This window comes from Cucumis sativus, chromosome 2 (genome assembly GCF_000004075.3).
Source record: "Cucumis sativus cultivar 9930 chromosome 2, Cucumber_9930_V3, whole genome shotgun sequence".
NCBI lineage: Eukaryota > Viridiplantae > Streptophyta > Magnoliopsida > Cucurbitales > Cucurbitaceae > Cucumis > Cucumis sativus.
The window spans coordinates 9657789-9677951 of record NC_026656.2 but is presented as its reverse complement, the minus strand read 5'-3'; the positions used below and the strand labels follow the sequence as shown (position 1 = coordinate 9677951).

Sequence of the window (20163 nt, the reverse complement as noted above, 5' to 3'; positions counted from 1 at the left end):
AAATTAATTTTTAATAAGTTTATTTTAATAAATTAATTTTTAATAAGTTTATTTTAATAAATTAATTTTTAATAAGTTTATTGTAATAAATTAATTTTTAATAAGTTTATTTTAATAAATTAATTTTTAATAAGTTTATTTTAATAAATTAATTTTTAATAAGTTTATTTTAATAAATTAATTTTTAATAAGTTTATTTAATAAATTAATTTTTAATAAGTTTATTTTAATAAATTAATTTTTAATAAGTTTATTTTAATAAATTAATTTTTAATAAGTTTATTTTAATAAATTAATTTTATGAAAGGAGAGGAATAAAAGGTATTTTTATATTTTTCTACTTGACAAAATAAAAATGTTAACTATAGTTGACGTTGTTTTCGCGTCAAGTAAATATTAACTATACTTGACGTGAAAAAAATGTCAAGTAAAATATGCACTATACTTGACGATAAATACCATCAAGTAAATTTTGCACTATACTTGACGTGAAAAAAAAACATCAAGTAAAAGGTAACGTAAAATAATTCAAAAAATTACTTTCTTCAAACTATACTTGACATTTTGTTCGCGTCAAGTATACCGAACTTTTACTTGACGCAAAAAAAAAAACGTCAAGTAAAATCTCCCTCATACTTGACGCGAAAAAAAACGTCAAGTAAAAGCTAATGTAAAATAGTTCGGGAAATTGTGTGAAAATTTCATTTTTTTTTCAACTATACTTGACGTTTTTTCTTTAAAATGGTCAATATTTGACGTTTTTTTAATAAAAAGGTCAAGTATGTAAAAGTAGCTAGTGTCAAGTAAACCCTTTTTTGTAGTAGTATACGTATAAAATCTGTTGTAAAATGAGTTTCATATCGTTGGCAAATCAAAGACCTTCTGTTGTAGGTCCTTCCATCTTGGTTGTCTGTCTGATACCCAATTGATTATCCTAGGCACTTCATTTGAGATTCGTGTTGCAAAAAAGTTTGGTGGCGTACTCAAGGTTGGAATTACCTTGTAAGCCCAAACTAGGATCGAAAAAATGAATCCTCTCATTGATATTTATGTTTGTTCTTTGCTTTCCACAGTCCTATTCATAAATTCCAACAGCAGGTCAAAAGCTACCCTCCCCCAAAAATAACTATCAAACAGTTTGTCATCATCTACCATTAAGACATGGTCTCACTCAATACTCAAAGACTCTTGTCTTGGGAGTAGAAAGCTCTCTAGAAAGTTTAACTTGACCATTTTTATTTTATCATCATCTGTTTCGGTTGTGCTTATATTGAACATGGTGTTCAAATAATGCCTTTTAACCGATTTGAGGGTCTCAAAATAAATCATTTTCAACCTTCCCCCACCCTTTATTTCTTTTGTACTAACATCTAGTATTTCATTGGGGTTTCGAGTTGTAACTTAGAGAAAAAATAAAAATATGGAAAAAAACTACAAAGGTAAGATTTGAACTCTAATTGTAAAGGGGACTCATAAACATAGTTACCACTAAACTACCTACAAATATTAAATATTATTTAGTTTTGTTTATACATATTATATAAAGACAATCAAGTTGAGGGCCCCCCCTAGATCTTTACTAAATCCGTCGGTGGTTGGGTGGTCGATTTTGGCTTGCACATATGTCGAATTAGGTGCAGGAGTAATTGGGATGATTGGTTTGTTATAGAAAATTTGAGAAAATGGTCAAATAGTCCCTCACTAAATCTAGATGTCAGTCTTTCCCCAAGATTTTCATTGATCTTATCTATTATGTTACTTTTCGTCTGTAGGTTTATTCTCAAATGGTCGATCCTCCGTTGTTTGGACATCAAGTATATCGACTCCTAATATTAACGAGTAATAATCAATAAGTCAGCATGTTTCATAAACTTCAAACACACTGTAATTGCACTAAACAATACATATTTCTATAATGATTTCATAACGATCAATCTACTATCCCAAATTCAATGTATTATAAATATGTAACATTCAAGACTCGTCCTACCAGAATCAATAACCAATCCCAATATACAAACGCATTACAAGTGCACTGTAATTGTAATTGAATGTAATAGCAGACCAAACAATGAAATACAACATAGTAAAATGCAATATATTAGCTAGCATGTTCCATAACTTACAAACACATTGTAATTGCAGTAGTCAATTATACATATTCCTTATAATGATTGCATAACGATCAACATACTATCCCAACTTCAATGTATTCTAAATATGTAATATTAAATGCTCAATCTACTAGAACAATAATAAATTCCTATCTATAAACATTTTACAAATACACTGTAATTCTAGTACAATGTAATTACCCGATATACGGTACAAAATATCATGAGAAATACAGTACGACCTCACATATACTTCAATGTAGTCTTCCTTCATTGGTGCTTTTCCTTTCCTTCTTTTGTCATTCTTTTCTTTCGTTTCCGTCTTTCGAGTTATCATCTATTTTACATTTTTGTTACAACAATAGATAAGATACAATGAGACAAAAAGGTTGGAGTTATGTAATTTATATACACTTACCTTCTTCTCCTTTTCTGTCGTCTTCTTGTGTCCCTTCTTATTATTCATTGATTGTTGACTTGTTTTGCTCGACTCTTTTTTTTTAACCTTGACTCTTCTTTTTTATGATCTTGACTCTTCTTTTTCCTTCGTCTCCACTTTCCATTCTTCATTTATTTCATCTTCCTCCTTTTTCTCTTCTACACTTTCTGTCTTTTTATGTTCCCCTGTTTTGATTATTAAATTAGACAATTTGGTTCATGTCTATTAATTGCATTACAATAAACTGTAAAACTTACCTTGTCTTCAGTTTCTTCTATACGTTTTGCTCTCTTAATTCAACTTCATAAAACCTATAAAGTGCACAACTTCTAAATAATTTATATGTATTCATAATAAAATAAGAGAACATAAATGTTAATAAGTTATTTACCATGCTTTTTATTCTTGACTTTCTCTTGATGGTTGGCTCTTCTTTTGGAAGGTTTTTCATCCCCTCTTATTTGATGACTGTGCAACTTCTTTTTTTCTTACTGACCATTTCGCCATTGTAGTTTGTTTTATATCATGCAATGAACAATACAGTAAACTATAATAATGTAGACGACAATAGTATACTTAGAAAAACTCAAAAAGTATATATATAAATATCTCTTCTGAAGAGCTTGAAATAGTTTTGACCACTGTTGGCGATGATTTTTTTGAACCATTGTATCCATAAGACAGCAACCTGTCACTTCTTCATGTCACTGCTTCCCCCTTTTCCTTCCTCATATTTAGAATTTCTACGATTTATAAAATAATAAACCTTTCAAATTAGAAACAAATATTAAGGCAATCCCTTGTTTTTCCTTCTAAAATGATGCATAGTTGTTATACTTTTGATCTTATATTAATAAGAAAAAAAAACAAATAAATACAAACTGATTATCTCTATATATATCGTATAATTAAATAATTAAGAACAATAGATTTTTAAACATAAATTTCTTCTCTTTTGAACCTTCCAAGATTACACGACCGACAACAATGATGATTGATTACAGAGCCGACAACAATGAGAATTTTAAACTCTTGAAAAATACAGTCCTAAACATTCCTTGCATTGCGATATTGGAAGAAAAAATTACGTCAAAAAGAAGAACGAATCTGATTAAAAATGAAGAAGAACAAATAGAGCAACTAACCTACTAATGGTGTTATTCGAAGAAGAAGAACAAACAATGCAAACTAAAGCGGTCGAAGTCAGATGTGCTTCTGAAGTCGTGCAAAATAATGGCAATATTCGAAGAAGATGAAGAGACTTGGACTAATCGTGCTTTGCTTCGATATGGTTATGGAGGAATTTGCTAAGAAGGTGAACAAATGCTTTCAAATAGTTTTCAAAATAGATTTAGGGTTTCAAATGAAGAAGGAAGTAACTTGTCGGATTCCAAGGAAGAAAATGATTACCTATAGAGATTTAAATTCTGAAGATATGAGGTGGAGCTTCACAAAAATGGCACATTTTTTTATTTTATGTTTTTAGGGGAATGTTTTTTTGTAGCATTTGTTATTTCAATTACAGTGTAATTGGGGTAAACAGTTTGTATTTTTCAGTTTGACTAGGGACATTTGAAAGATTTATTTATTTATTTATTTTTCTATTATTTATGTTTTGTTATTCTAATAATTTGAAATTATTTTTGCTATTTTGCCAAAGTAAAACCTATAATTTTTCATTCTTCTTCGTAGCCCAAAAATAAATAGGTATAAGGGGTTTTAACTTAGCCTAAAATCAATGATATATCATACTATAAGAAGAATTCGACTTATATTTCACACAAATATAGAACCCAAATGACCAACTTATCTATTTTTATTATGAATAATATATTAGAAAAATAGAAAAATAAAATAAGTAAAGTGAACCTGGATTAAGATTTGCATTTATTAGATATCTTATATAAATATGGTATGTGATTAATTCTATTATGGTAATATTATAATTAAAATTATCCCCTAATTATTTTTCTTTTGGTAATTTTGTTAAAAGATTATTTTCTCCTTTTCAATCTCTCTTCGTCAATTCTTTCTTTCGTTTTGCATTGTTTTTCATATATTCCACGTAATTTAATAATTTCTTATACATACTTATTATATTTCATCAAATTTGCATCGATTTCATATAATGTCTGAAACTGTTTTCGATTTAAATAGATCATTATATACTATGTATATTTAACATAATATTATATAATAATGTATGTGCATATTTTACATTGTATTTTTATTTTGTAACAAATTTTACATTACATGAAAGTACAAATTTATTTCAATACAATTAGAAAAATGTATTGCTAAATGATATTTTATATATACTATGTGCATGGGCGGATCTGTTAAGGGGCTAGGGACACATGCCCCTTTTCACATTTTTGGTTTTTGTATTTTAATATTAATTTTGAAGTGTTAAATTACAATATATGTTAAATAATGCTTTGTTTTTATTATATTCTATCACCCCCCTCCCCCTCCCGACAATTTTTTTTTTTTTGTTAATAGTGCCTCTTATATATGATTTCTGGATATGCCACTGTCTATGTGTCTATTGCTTAAAGATATATTTTGTGTGTGATTTAATGTTTAATGTTTAATGATATTTAATATATACTGTAACAGTTTGTTATTTTTTAGTTTGACCAGGGACATTTGAAAGATTTATTTACACTAGAAGAAAACACCCCTACAATGACAGTTATATATCTCAAAAAATGAATGGAAGAAAAAAAAATTGTCACAAAATATAAAATTTCGCGTTTTTGGCGGGAAAAGACGGAAATTTTCGGAAAACACTTTTCGCGACAGTTATTAACTGTCATAGAATGTTAGGGTTAAAAATTTTATTATTTTATATTTAAAAAATTAAAATTACATATTTATATTTTTAAAAAAAACCCAAATTCCTCAAATTCTTCCTCCCATCCGCGTGCCCTAACTTTCCCCCAAATTTCCCCCAATTTCTTCCTCCCCTCCGCGTGAAGTCCCGTCGGCTTTCTCCCATTTCTGACCGTTTGAAGTCCCGTCGCCACCACCAATCCCCTCCTGCCCGTCCGTCGAAACCTTCTCCACCAACCCGTCGCCACCACCCCCGTCTTCTCCAAACCTCTTCAATCAACCCGAAGCAACAAAATCGTGGGCGTCGGTCGTCACCCCTCCCCTCCGCCGGTAAGCTTCTCTTCCTTATCTCTTTCTCTCTCTCTCTCTCTATGAAGTTCTTCGTTGTCTCCATTGGATTGTTTCTTGATTTCAGTTTATCCCAATTTCATTGGATTGTTTCGCCGGTAAGATCTTATCCCAATTTCTCATTTCCAAAAGAGATGTCATGGCTAGTGCCGATTTCTTTGCAATCTTTCAAATTATTTTCTTTGTTTTCAAGAATTTGTGTAGGTTGGTGATGAAACATTTTGGTAGCTTACAATGTGTTTGATGAAATGCCTCAATGAAGCATTTGGTTGATTTTTGATTGATTTTTGTTTGTTCGAATTAGGAAATCAAGGCCAAAGGAGATGTCATGGCTATGGGCTGAAGCTTTGAGAAAAAAAGAATGAAAAATGAAATGTGAGATCTTAAACTTTGTACTTTGCCTTAAGTTGTGTCAAACTAGTCAATAAAGTAACTTAACTACCAATTTGCCTTAAGTGTCGGGTTGTTGGGATTTGTTTGCTGTAATTTGTCTAGGGTTATGTGTGTTTGTGATGTGTTGTTAGTGAGTATGTTGAATTTTGTCTAGGGTTATGTGTGTTTGTCATTGTCAAGTTTATATATCAATTATATATCATTGATTTTTATTTATTTTTCTATTATTTATGTTTTGTTATTCTAATAATTTAAAATTATTTTTGCTATTTTGCCAAAGTAAAATATATAATTTTTCATTCTTCTTCGTAGCCCAAAAATCAATAGGTATAAGGGGTTTTAACTTACCTAAAATCAATGATATATCATACTATAAGAAGAATTCGACTTATATTTCACACAAATATAGAACCCAAATGACCAACTTATCTATTTTTATTATGAATAATATATTAGAAAAATAGAAAAATAAAATAAGTAAAGTGAAGAGGTTTAAGATTTGTATTTATTAGATATCTTATATAAATATGGTATATGATTAATTCTATTATGGTAATATTATAATCAAAATTATCCCCTAATTATTTTTCTTTCGGTGATTTTGTTAAAAGATTATTTTCTCCTTATCTCTCTCTCACTTTTCAATCTCTCTTTGTCCATTCTTTCTTTCGTTTTGCATTGTTTTTCATATATTCCATGTAATTTAATAATTTCTTATACATACTTATTATATTTCATCAAATTTGCATCGATTTCATATAATGTCTGAAACTGTTTTCGATTTAAATAGATCATTATATACTATGTATATTTAACATAATATTATATAATAATGTATGTGCATATTTTACATTGTATTTTTATTTTGTAACAAATTTTACATTACATGAAAGGACAAATTTATTTCAATACAATTAGAAAAATGTATTGCTAAATGATATTTTATATATACTGTATGATATACTATGTGCATGGGCGGATCTGTTAAGGGGCTAGGGACACGTGCCCCCTTTCACATTTTCGGTTTTTGTATTTTAATATTAATTTTGAAGTGTTAAATTACAATATATGTCAAAATAATGCTTTGTTTTTATTATATTCTGTCACCCCCCCCCCCCTCTCCCTCCCGACATTTTTTTTTTTTTTTTTTTGTTAATAGGGCCCCTTATAGATGATTTCTGGATATGCCACTGACTATGTGTCTATTGCTTAAAGATATATTTTGTGTGTGATTTAATGTTTAATGTTTAATGATATTTAATATATACTGTAATATATATGAAATATTGTGTGTGTGCTACTTAATTATATATTATGTGTGTGCTTAATGTTTAATGTTTAATGCTTAATGCTATATAATACTGTAAACTATATGATGTTTTTTAAGTTGTACATTCGTAGGGTGCACTGTTAATCCTAAAAATGAATAAATGGTTCAAAGTTTAAAGCTTAAAAACTTTAAAAAAAAAAAAAAAGTTCATTATATATTTTATACTATATTACATAATTTAAGAAATAAAATTAATAACATGAAACAATTAATTGAAGAAGATGACCATCATAATATTAATTCAGCAATTTTGGTCATACCTAACAAAAAATAATAAAACTATTCATGTTACTGCTTACGTATTATTTTAAATATAACATGTATATATATTTTACAACACAAAATTGTTTAAATATACACAATAGTACATAATAATAATGAAACAAATATGCAATGGAAGGAATAGAAGTATATATCAATATTATCCATATCAATATAACTACATAACTTTGGATAGAAGACTATTGTACAAGTCTTGAAAAAACACATGTTCATTCACTAATATTTCAGAAACACTATAACTAATGTAGTTGTCACAACCATTGAAAAACCATCATAATATACTGTTGACGGCACATTTAAGAAATAAAAATAAGAAAAGAAATAAGTTGAATGAAACAAATATGCACTAACAATCAATAATATAATTGTATGTATCACAACTTATGTATTATTTAAAGTAATTAATATATATCACCGAAGAGAATTAGATTATATAGTGGTATATAAAATAGTATGTATTGTTGATGAAATATTTAAGAAACAAAAAAATGAAGAAGATGCCCAAAATATGGAACTCACTGAACTTTTAGTTTACGAACAATTGATAAAAAATTAAACATGAAATATACATGACAAAATCTACATAAATAGGAAGGATAAAGAAATATGTACCGAAAAAATTTCAGACTTACCAAATATACTTGAACGAGATGGAAAGGGGAAGAACAAAATTGAAATACCAAACGAAAAAACTGATCAAAGAAAATTGTAGCGATGGACGACATTGAAAAGTAGGTTTGTGAAAATTTGATATTGAGTTGAAAATGAAATTGGATAAAGTGAATGTGTTGAAATTATTAAATATAATATTACCATGTTAGCTTCAACTTAATACCACCTTAAAAGTAAATCTATAATAAATGATACCCTAATAATAAAGGTAAATGTAACCGTGGATTAACTTCAACTTAATACCATCTTAAAAAGTAAATCTATAATAAATAATATCCTAATAATAAATACAAATATAATTTTGGATTATTTATTATAATAATTATGAAAGTTATAAAATAAATAAATAATATTTAATATTGGTGTGAAGGTTAAGATGGTCCTAAAAAACACAAAATCTTAATTAAGATAATAAATGAAATGTTAGAATATTAGTGAAAAATCATGCCTAAAGTAGGTGATTTTTCTAAATCTTTCTAATTATAATGTGCACAATTTAAGAATAATGAAGTATATATAGCAACATTTTAAAAAATTTGTAGATAGAGTAAAATTTATCGACGTCTATTATTTAAAGGCTCTTATAGTTTATCAGTAATAAACAATATTTGCAACAATGTCTATCATTTATAAACTTTGATAGATTTTACGATGTTTGTAAATTTTAAAAATGTTATTATATATTTAATTATTTTCAATCTAATTGTTAGGCTTGTAACTATCCAAAATAAATAGATGTTTTGAAAGAAAATTAGATAAATATACTTATGTTTGTTATTTTGTAGGTTGAAATAATATTTAATAAATTGAATAATTTTTATGGGAGAAAAAACAAAGTCAATATAGGAAGGAAGAAATTTTAATTCCTTATTGAACGTTTAAAGAAAATTGCTAGTTTGTATTAGTTTTCTTCATGTTCGCATCAGGTTTTCGTATAAATATATTTTATTGAGTTGAACTTCTATTTATGTTGGTTTGATCCTTAGTATTTGATCATTTGATTCTCATTCAATTGAATACGTACACTTGATTTGAGAAGGTGGAACTCGTGATGTTCTTGATAAAGTTGTTCAATATTTAAGTGTGGTCAACTTCAGAAGTTAGGAAGTGATCTTTTAATTATTGAGAGAATTATCTCTAGGCTTTCTAGGGTGGAAATATTTTTACCTATCAAATGAAGAACTTTTCTATTTATAGAGTTTCTATGAGGACATATGTGGACATGGGTTTGGTTGGTACGTGAACCTAACCCTTGACCCAACTTGAATTTTGGTATTAAACTTATTTGTAGGGTTAATTGAACTTAGCCTAAATCTTAATATTTACTTGGAACAAAATAATTAATTTAATCAAACAATCAATATGAAAAACATGACATGTTCATACTTTGACAAGTTGTATGTTATTAGATTTTGACCCTATTTTAATATATCAATTTAATCAAACTAAGAAATTGGTACATGACACAACTTAAATTTTGTGTATGTTTGACATACACCTTATTTATATGTCAACTTATCAAAACGTAAATTTAGGTCACTGTTTTGATTTTTTTTACATAATAAAATTTAATAGAATTTGCTGTGCCCCATTCCCTTGAATAGAGTATGAAGATGAAATTTGAACTTCACTTCAATTAAAATTTGAAATAAATTAAAAGTATATTAACCCCAAATTGATTTAACCTGTGATAAAAGTCTAATTCCTTAAAAACAAAATTGTTACTAAATGATAGGCTTGAATGAATGGACAAGAATGAGTGAAGAAATAAGTAAGAATGATAGGAAAAAAACATGTATTCCAACCATTAGTTCATATAGCTTGACAACTCTTTCAAGTCAATATGTCATAGCGTTTAATGCAAATTAGCATTCTAAAGGTTTATAAGTTTGATGAATCATATATGCAATAGTTGAACAAAAAAAGGGGTAAAAAAGCCAATCTATTAATGCATTTTGGTTCGCCATAGCCCCTCTGTACAATTTTAAAGTGTGGTATCTACTCTTAATCAATGTTTTAGATGTTTGAAAATACCTTATCCTTACATTTTGTTTAACTAATTGAAGCAAAAACCTTATAGATGAATCTTAAGTTTTTTTTAGTTTAAAAATAATATGAAAGTGAAAGGTTGAATAACTCCTTCATCATTTCGTTAAAATAACAGTAGGTGTCTTATCTATAAAGTTTCATTCAAATTAGCATGATCTAAATAAAAAAATAAAAAAAGATTCTATCATCCATTATACTCAACTAATTATATATTTGGTTAAAAAAATATATTAATATTATAAACTCTATTTTACGAATATTAATACTATAGACTCAACCATTACATTAAAATAAAAATAGAGAATTAAAAATGTACTTTAGTATAAAGTTCTAACCTAAATAAGATCGGGAAGAATTGTCCAAGTTCATGGAGTACAATTTTAAGAAGGGATTTTTTATTTTTTAAAAATTGTATTATGTTATTTGAAAGTTTGAATAGAGAAAAATTATAACCTAACAACAATTAATTTTAGTGTACAACAACAATTTTTAAAAGTAAAAATTATTATTACTGATAAACTAAAAGTTTAAGTACATAAACAGACTATCAATGACAAATTTCTAGTGTATATCACACATTTTGTTATAGTTGTAATTTTTTAATAACGTTGGATCGTATGATAGCAATTCGTTGAATGGAAGATTTTTGGTCCAAAATAAAAGGATAAAAAGGTAAAAGTGAAGACAAAGGTAGGGGCGGGAATGCGTTAATGGTTGACTGACTTTGCTTTTGAGACACATTTTCTATATTACACAACTTTCTTTATTTCTTTTCTTTTATTATAAATTACGTCAACAGTATTTTAAAATGACGTCACAATGATTTTTAATTAAAAATGACGTAGACTTAATTGCACTTAATAATTATTTATTACAAAATAGAGTTAGTATAGATTAAGCAAGTTAGCAACTTTTAATTGTTGTACAAATCTTCTTGCAACAAGCAATTTAATTAAAAATCTTGTTACGTCCACCTTAAATAATTTTACAACCAATTCATCTAAAAGTCAAAAACCTCCCAACCAATTAGCTAAATGAATACAAAAGTCTACATCCAATTTCAATACTATAACTTATGTACAACTCATCACTCAACGTAAATCTATTATTAAAAACAATAACGAGTATTTGAAAAAAATTATTATTTTTAGACAAAATTCTAAGGTTAATTTTTATAAATGGAATAAAGGAACCAAATATTTATGGGTCGTAGAACAATTTAAGAAAAGCTCGTTAAGACTTATTATTCTTTCAAATTTTCATATTTGTTCCTGCTAGTGTAAAACAATTTTTCAATTTTAATTCTTCCTCTTCTTCCCAATTTTTTCTCCATCATTCTCTATTCTCTCTTCTTTATAGTCTACGACAGTGTTCTTTCTTTTTATCGTCTTTCTTCTCATTTTCTGCAATTTTTTTCTTCTTTCTATCATCCTTTCTTTTCTCTACATTTTTTCTTCCGATACCAAATATACAATATTTTTTTAAAAAAATCAAATGGTTATTTGATTGTTTAGATCGTGTGAGAAATATAAAAGACAATGAAAAAAAATTGTTTGATATTGGATACCTAAATCTAAACAATTTTGTATAACTAAGTTTATACACCAAAGAATCTTTAAAAAAAATCATTTAGATTTGGCTTCTCAAATTTAAATGATTGTGTAAAAAAATAATCAAATTTAAACAATTGTCTAAATCTTAAAAAAAAAATGTCAAATCTAAACAATCGTATACCAAATGTAAACGATCTTATAAAAAAATAGTCAAATTTAAACATTGTGTACCAAAGAATTTTAAAAAAATCGTTTAGATTTTGATGTCCAAATTTAAACTATCAAATCTAAAGGAACGTGTATCAAATGTAAACAATGATTTTTTAAAAATAATAAAAAAAATTATTGAGATTTGACAACTCAAATTTAAGCTATATTGCTAAACGAGTACAAAAAAAATTATGAAAAAATGGTTTAGATTGTTCTATAAGATATAAATATTTCGTGGTAGATGTTGTTGTATTTGTGAAAATGTAATGTTTAACAATAATTCAAAATAAGTTTTGAAGTATAATTAATTTTTATTATTAAAAGTATTTAAATAAAAATAAAAAAAAATTAAAAACATTTTCCTGCCACCAATCTAAAGTTTGTGGATAATATTGTAAGCTGTGGATGGAAGAGTTGAGTTGAATAAGACTTTTTTGTGGTTCCAAATTCAAAGCTTGAGCTGTAGAAGTTAAAAACGATTGAAGGTGCATTGACGTAGTTGAGGACTCGGGTGGAGTCAAGTCAAGTAAATAAAAGACAAATATAATTAATAAATATATATATATGTATATATATATTGTGTCATGGTTGCCACCTGCTACCTTTTTTTCGTCTTTACTCTCCACTTTGCATCAATCAATAATGGTGTGTTCGCCATTTACCTTTCCGTCTTTTTTGGAGCTCACAATCAAACAAAGTTCTTTTCTCTTTATGTTTATTACAACCAATACCATAAACTGTTACCGCTAAATTTACCACTTTTTTCTCTCAATTTTCTATTCTCTATCTAATAAATTCTTTTAATTACTTATTTTTGTGTCTAATATAATAACTCTATCAACTTTCATCTAATACAAAATTTTAAAACATCATACAAATAGAAGTTACAATTAAACACGAAAGTGGACCTAAAAAAATGTGGTTGGTTTAGGCAACCTCAATCTAGGTCGAGGCAACCCTGGTCAAATGTCCAATAAACCATAGACTTGAAGTAACACACTTTAAAACACTTTAAGCTCAAGATATATAATCCAAGGAAGATGTTCAGCTAGGGTCGAGCCTGAAGCTAACTCTAACCAAAAATATATTCTTATGTTTTATTGGTTATATAATTATCCTAAGGTGATTCGAAAACCCTAGAGAACATGACTCTAGGTCAACTTTCTCTATAAACATATCATGGTAACTTCATATGACTTAACTTTAATCTTACTAACAAATTCTCTCTAGTTTTCACATTTTTCAGTCTTTAACTAAGGCATTAAAGTGTGTGTGACAAGCACAGGCACGAGAGGAGTATAGTTTTTTTTTTTTCATTTTAGGACACATTCTTCTTCTCTCTAAACAAACATTTAATGCTAGTGTCAATATAAAAAGGTTAAGTGTAGTTACCGCTATCCAAAATTGGACTTGTAACGTATATTAAATTTTAAATCTAATGAATCACTTCAATCACAAGAATGAAAAAAAAATTTGACAAAACTAAAATAAAAGTTTTTTAAATATCAAGAAACACAAAATTTTACTTAAAAAACTTAAAAATTAGAGAACCCTTCTCCACCAAGTGAAAGATGTTTTATTTACCTCATACCACAAAAACACTTTATACTTTATTTACCTCACCTCAATTTTCCCCACAATCTTTACAATAGGGAGAGAGGATTTAATTAGAAATAATATAATAATACTTAAAAAGAATTTTTTTTACTCGGATACATTAGAAAAAACGAGGTTTCATAAACTTTTTGTTTTTTTATTTTTCAACGAGATAAGAATAAATAAATTCAAACTACATTTGTATCTGTTGATTCAGATTCGTTTTAACATTGTAATATTTTTACTCTTCTATATTTTGCTCTTTCAATAATCCATAGTTTTTATATGATTTTTTAAAATAATTTATCATGTTAGTCATACCTCTTAATATCTTTAACCAGTATAATTTTTAAAATAGAAAAACAACAAAATCAATCAATTACTTTACGTGAAAAGTTAGACAAGCAAAAGTTTAACAAATCATTCTTACCATCAAAACAAGTTTCAATTAGAAAAATTAGATGTCCAACAAAATTTAACATCCAATGCACCATGCTTGACCATCCTCCGACTGATGGACTTTCACTTCCTAATTTAAACAAAACGGAACTGATATTCTTTTAGAAAATGAGACATTTTGTCAAAAATATTCTCTATCATATATGTCACATACACCTAATTTAAAATCGTTACCTATTCAACGTTTCTACCGACTTACATTTTGTAAAGATTGTTGCTGCCTCTAAACCTTATTGGCAATAAGACACAATCCTTCTTCCACACATATACGAGTCAAGCAAAAACTTCATCAAAATTATAACTTGCAACTTTAAACTTTACCATCATACAAATATTCATTTTGTTATTAAATTAATTACTTAAATGAGTAGATATACTGCTATTACCATAATATACAAAATCTTTAATCATTTTGATTATGTTTTTATTAAACAGATTTAAGATAGTATATAAAGTAAAAAGTATCATTATAAAGTTAAGGACGTGGGAACTTTTTTCAACTTAGAAATAGAAAACCAATGCATTTAAATAAAATAAAGGCGAGATGAAAAGGAAGGTATATTTCAAAAGTTAATCACGCTTAAAAAGTTTGAGGGAAATAATAAATTAACCTTTTCTTCCACTAAATTAAACACATCTACATAATTAGACTTTGAATCATTTGATCATAATATTAAATTTTTAAATAATTGAAGTGGAGAATTTTGTCGTGATTCAATTCCAATAATTGGATTTATATGGTCTAAAATTTTCTCTTTTTTTACAACTAAATTTTATCTTTAAACCAATATAATAATTACATTTATTGTAAATATAATTTAATGAACCAAAATATATATATATATATATATATATATATATAACAAAATCTATATCTATAATGGATAGAAACGGACACAAGTATGAACTTTTATAAACACTTTTAACAGTTTTGTCATTTAGAACAACTCCTTTGTAATAAAATCATGTCTCTAATTGTCCTTGAATATTAATATTGATGTTATACATAATAGAAACATAAAATTGTAGCTAAGGAGATTGATAGCATAAAAAATGTGTTATCTAGCTCCACTTAATTTGAAGTTGTTTATATAGTTTATGTGTTTATTTGATTATTTTATAGGTTTCAAGCTTCGAAGAAGTAGAATCAAACATTACAAAGAAATTGAGCTAAAATGAACCAATTCAAAGCCCTAACGAGAAGTATTTATGTTGAAAGACCCAAAAATTACAAAATAGCCTTTAAAAGGAGTGCAAGATTCGTTTTTTTACAGTGTCATAGTTGAGTTAGCTTACAATGTGCTCTAGATCTTGATGCGATTAGTATTAATTTGGATTTGTATGCGTAATCGGTTCAATTAATATCAATTAGTGGCTTAGAAAATTTTGGCTACCGTTTCTAATCAAATTGGTTGTGAGATTGAACATTTAGATCTAGTGATGAAATTGTCATGTGTTGTCCATTTTATTTATTTTTATTCTTTTAGTATAAACAAATTCTTCAAGTTAGGTTGGGATTTTAATTCATTTAAAATCTTTATTCGTGTAGAAAGATCATACGAGATTCAGTCCTTTTTAGATTCTAGAAGATTATATTTAGTTGTTTCTCTCGATTTTAACCTAGATTACAATATGCAAGTCTCTCTAGATATATGACTTACAAGTCCGATCGACGGATGACTTTTTCTAGTGAAGTTATTCCTAAAGAGTTGAGCTTGTTATGCTAGACATGGTGATTTAAGTTTTATTTTCATGATTACACAATAAAACCCTAACATTGTACAAAATCATAAATGTCAAGATCTTTGAACTAGAATGATTTTCACAAATTAAATTTAGTTAGATTATCGTCATCTAAGTGATTGTATTTCTTTAACTTCACCTTCCTTTAAAACTTAATTAAGTTTGTTGATGGGGAAGAGTAAACTACTTGAACGAGACAGTGAGAGGACAAATTCCTAGGGTTCTATTTATAGACACCACCCATGATGATGTTTATTAATTAGCGCACTATCTTTTTATCTAATTGGCTTAGTAAAATAATAGGTCTAAAAGAGATAAAATAGCATATAATACACATGGGCCACATTAATAATATTATTATATTTAATTAAAATAAATTTAACCGTGAGTTCTTGGCATAACCTCAATATGTGTTGTGTGTAGTATTGAACTCTAGGTTATTGACTGGATAGTGCACTAGAGTGAAGAGGTCGTGATTGTTAGAGGGAGCCTAATAGGATGAGTAGATTCAAAGGTGTCTCATCACTTAGGGAGAGCTTGTTTAACGTGGCACAAGGTTGATGCATGAAGTACAAAATCTAGGGGGAGATTTGATCGTAGACCTGGATTTGTTCAGTTTGTGATAGTTTAATATAGTGAGGATATTAGTTATGGCTAAGCGTTGTACTTATGTACCTTTTTGAATCTCAATATATGATCTCTTCAATCGGGCGCACGGCCTCCCAACTTGGTTGTGTTTGGTTCTTTTCCTTTAGTTGTTACACATACCATTTACTCAATTATTAGTTTAGTTTTGATGTATACTTAATTTTGTATTATATTGTTTTTCATCGTGATCGAACAAATCAAAATATGGAGTTCCATTTAGACCTTAGCTAGTACTTTTTATTTATTGAATTTTTGCAATTGAAAAACAACCTCAAACCCCACCATTTGGTTATCTCGTTTGAAAACTAATTTGTTATACAATTAACATGCTCCTTGAGTTTGACTCAGACTTACCACTAAAATCAATGTTTGGTATCTATTTCGATAATTTATTTGACACATATTTGAAAGACGAAATTTGTACGTCAAAGATAAAGTGTTAAATATCATTTTAAAAATGAATGGTTCAATTTCTATCTTGTAATAGTGGAAATAGTAAAATAATTTTAGAAAGAAATTTTAAGCTACGTATACCAAATTTCACATGGTGTGTATGTCTTAAAGCACTCCATGTGATATTTGCTAAAAATAATAATATAATCAAAGCAACCCTGTTTGGAGTCACATCCTTCAATTGTCATACTACAATTACTAAAAGAGACCTACTGTAAAAGTCATAAGCATTTAGAAAATATTTACAAAAGGTAAAAAGAAAATAACAGTTTATTATTAAAATTTATAAATATTTTATCTCATTTTTATATTTTGACAAATATTCATTAAAAAAAAAACTCCATTTGTGGATTTGGGTCGTGAAATTATTTTTTTGGACAAATTTTTGTAGTGAAAGTTGATTCAATTAACTAATTGTTAGGGTTAAAAAGAATATTAGATTAAAAAAATTAATTTGCTATGTTTTTAGTTTTCTTTACACTGAATAAAAATTAATAGTTATTGAAAGGGGTTATTTTAAAAAATAAATAATTTAACAAACTATTTATATTTGGGAGAATAAAACTATTAAAAGATAAAGTTGATTAAATTTAATTATTTTTCTATTCAAGTGAATATTTGGTTTCCTTACGAGTAAAAATTATATAAATTATTTTTGCGACCTAAATAAGGATTACGGTAACCATCCGTCGAAATGGACGAATTCAACACATCTTGAATTGCTTTATTATTTTAATCTTTATTATTTATGTGTTTAGAATCTTTTGAGAAAATCAAAGTGCTTTATTTATTCATTTCATTTTATTTGAACAAAAAATTAAAGGTACTTTTATTGCTTTTTGGAAAGCTCCAACCTTTTTGGCATATTCTTAAAAAATAAAAAAAGTTAAATGGGTGATTCTCATAATTATATATTACTACATAACATGAGCGTGGAACGCACGTTTTAGAAAATATATTTAGCCTTATTTGTTTTCAATTATTTTAAATTTTTTACTCAAATAATATTACTTATTATGTATTCTTAAATTGTGGTCTAAAATATATTTTTTTAAAAAGTCTAAAACATCCTAATTTCAAGATAACAATTTAACTTTGACAATAAAATAAATTCAGAAAAAGTTAAGAAGTCGACATACTTAAATCTACCTACTGAAAAAAAATATACTATTATTTGCTTAGTTTAATAATAAGTTTTTTTTGGCATTAAATAGCTAAAATATATGTTGTAATGGAATATTTATTTATTATTATTCTAGAAAATGAATTATTTATGTTTTTTTGTTTCAAACATTTTTTAAAATAACAAAATAAATTAAAATATTTACAAAATATAGCAAAATTTTAGATTCTATTAATAATAGTGATAGACTTTTATCACTGTTATAAAAGTAATTGATATAGAAATCTATCAATGACTATCAATGTCAATTATTGATAGAATTTAAAAATTATGATATATGTTATAAATATTTTGTCAAATTTACTATTTTTTACCATTTCTTCTTTTAGTTCAAGAATATGTTAAAAAATATATTTTACATTTTTAATAGGATATTTTTAAAAAATAATAAAATAAATTAAAATATTTACTAACTATAGCAAAATTTTGATATTTTTGAAATGTTCTCTTTTTTAATTATATATATATTTGTAAAAACTATATAAAAATTCTTGAAAGAAAAACTTGTAATAAAATGATAATGTACTACCAATTGTTTTTTCTTTAAATTGTACAATTTAATTAATTCTTTTATTAATCCGTTTTATTTTTTATATATATAATTTATTATTTAAAAGAATTTAAATTCATAAGAAAATACACTTAACCTAAAACCTTCATCCTAAAAAAAACATTGAAAGCACTTTTGCTATATATTAATAATAACAGGGATAAAAAAATACTCAAAAGAATTTTTGGATTTGATTTATTAATCTCCCATCCATTCTCATGTATAAGTTTGCTTTCTTTTAAATTTCAAAATATTAACCTATTTACCACGCAAAACTCGACTCAAATATTAAAGTAAGGTTAATTAGTATAATAAAAATTCTAAAATCAAAATGTGTACAATGAGTAAAAAGAAGAAAAACAAAAATTAAGTAGAAGAGAATTTCAAATATTTGTAAATAAATATTTGGCACAGGATGATTGTTATCTCAACTATTTTTTAAAGATTTTTTTTATTTATATTTTAGAAACGATCCTTTAGATTTGGAAAACAATTGTTTAATTTAACTATTTTTTGGTACAGTGTTAACTTAATCCAATATCCTAATTATTTTTTATATTTGATTCTCTATCTTAAATAACCAAATAATTGAGAAAATATAAAAAAAATATCATATGAGAAAAAATAGCGTAGAAAGAAAAGTAATTAAAAGAAGTATTAAAATATTATGGAGAGGAAAAGATATGGAAAGAAAAAGAAATACAACCGAATAACATTTTCAACGGAAAAAAATGCAAAATGAAAGAAAAAGAGGATGAAAAGAAAAAAAAATTGATGTAAAAAAAATGGCAGGAAAGGAAAAGAAAAAATAACAATAAAAAAAGTGAAGAAAGACAATAAGAAAAGAGGGCAAAGCTGTAATTTAAAGAAATAAGTTTTGTGTGATTTTTCATTCTATTACGTGCCTCGTAACAGTAGGAGGGTTTGTTAGATTTATATGAAAAAAAATTAATTTTATATATTTTATTAATTAAATAATAATAAACACAAATTAATTTTAAAAATAAATAACAATCAATCATTTTTAAACCGTCCATAAAATACGTGGATGATTTTTTTTTATATTAAGTAAATAATAATAAACATAAATCAATAAAATTTAAAAACCCTTCACGTGGGTGATTTATTTATCTAATATTTCTTTCATAAATTTAAGAAAGCAATTAAGATTTATCTCAAAACATAGGATAAAGTTATAAATTTAATATTTGTTAAAAGGTAAAGTAATGATTCTTTTGTTAAAACACTTTTTAAGGTGGCATGACTATAATATGATATGATAAATAAGAAATCATAACTAGTTTTC

At 26.3% G+C, this 20163-nt stretch overlaps 1 long non-coding RNA gene across 1 annotated transcript; it reads left to right on the top strand.

Annotated features, from left to right (window-relative positions):
- Nucleotides 1–5572: 5572 nt before the first annotated feature.
- LOC116402253 lies at nt 5573–6095 on the top strand. The gene is made up of 2 exons (XR_004214757.1): nt 5573–5718; nt 6041–6095. It is a non-coding gene; the product is annotated as an uncharacterized LOC116402253 (long non-coding RNA).
- The last annotated feature ends 14068 nt before the right edge of the window (nt 6096–20163 follow it).